Here is a 1,038-nt window from a genome sequence, read left to right as displayed (position 1 = left end):
TGGTGTTTGGGTAGTTTGTTTGCTTTTTTTCGTTGGTAGAAATTTTCCACTCTTTCCAATTTCTTGTTTTGTTCAAAAACCATTTTGCAATTATTACCTTTTAAAAACAATTTATTTATTTATTTATTTTTTTTTTGCCCAACTCTAGGCCTCTGTGGGGCTGGAGGTCTTTTGGATGAGACGTAAAACCTGGCTGCTCTTGACCGTAGGTTCCATTTTACTTTCTGCAGTGAATTAGGAGGTTGAACCCATTGTCCTGGCCAAATGCCAATTTGGATTCTAAGTTGCCTCTTTAAAGTTTCCCAGCAGTTTTAAGTGGATACTGTGTTCTTCACTTCCTCTCTTAAACTGTTTGTGCGGTGGGATTCTGCAGTAGTGGGCGGCAGGTGAGGTTCAGCTCAGAGGTCACAGCACTCACTCCTGTGTATAGTTTTCAAAGCACTTGGGATGAAAAGCACAATATTCATGTGGCATTTTAAGAGCTGATCAGGTCAGCTGCAGGACAGAGCCATTGTGGGATCTGGACGGAATGGTGCTGCCTCACCTTTAACCTTCCTAATCTGAGTATCCTGTAAATGAGAATTCCCTATTGACTTCCCCTGCTCTCCAACCCATCTCATAATTGGCCTGAAATAAAGACAATGGGAGTCTTTCCATGGACTCCCCAAAAGCCACTGGAATCCCTCTTTTATTACGGGTGCTCCTTAGGAGACTGACGTGAATGGCATATACTGAATCTTGGGAGCAATACTTGAAGGGATACCGTTAACTTGAAAAATCACATTTCTGTCTAAAAATCTTATACCTACTATGACCATTGCAGCTGGAAGAAGTTACCAAAAACCAGAGTGGCTTTGATTTAAATCAAATTGATTTAAATCATGATTTAAATCACTAGTCAGGAAGACTTGATTTAATCATGGTTTTCTACATAAAAGTGCATTCTTGTTATAACCTTAATACATATTCTTCGCAACTCAGAGATAGATGTAGATTTCATTTTTAGAAGGTACACACTATACATTTTTTAAACTGATT

The sequence above is a fragment of the Natator depressus genome, chromosome 6, assembly GCF_965152275.1.
Source record: "Natator depressus isolate rNatDep1 chromosome 6, rNatDep2.hap1, whole genome shotgun sequence".
Classification (NCBI taxonomy): Eukaryota; Metazoa; Chordata; order Testudines; family Cheloniidae; genus Natator; species Natator depressus.
This window is presented reverse-complemented; position numbering follows the sequence as displayed.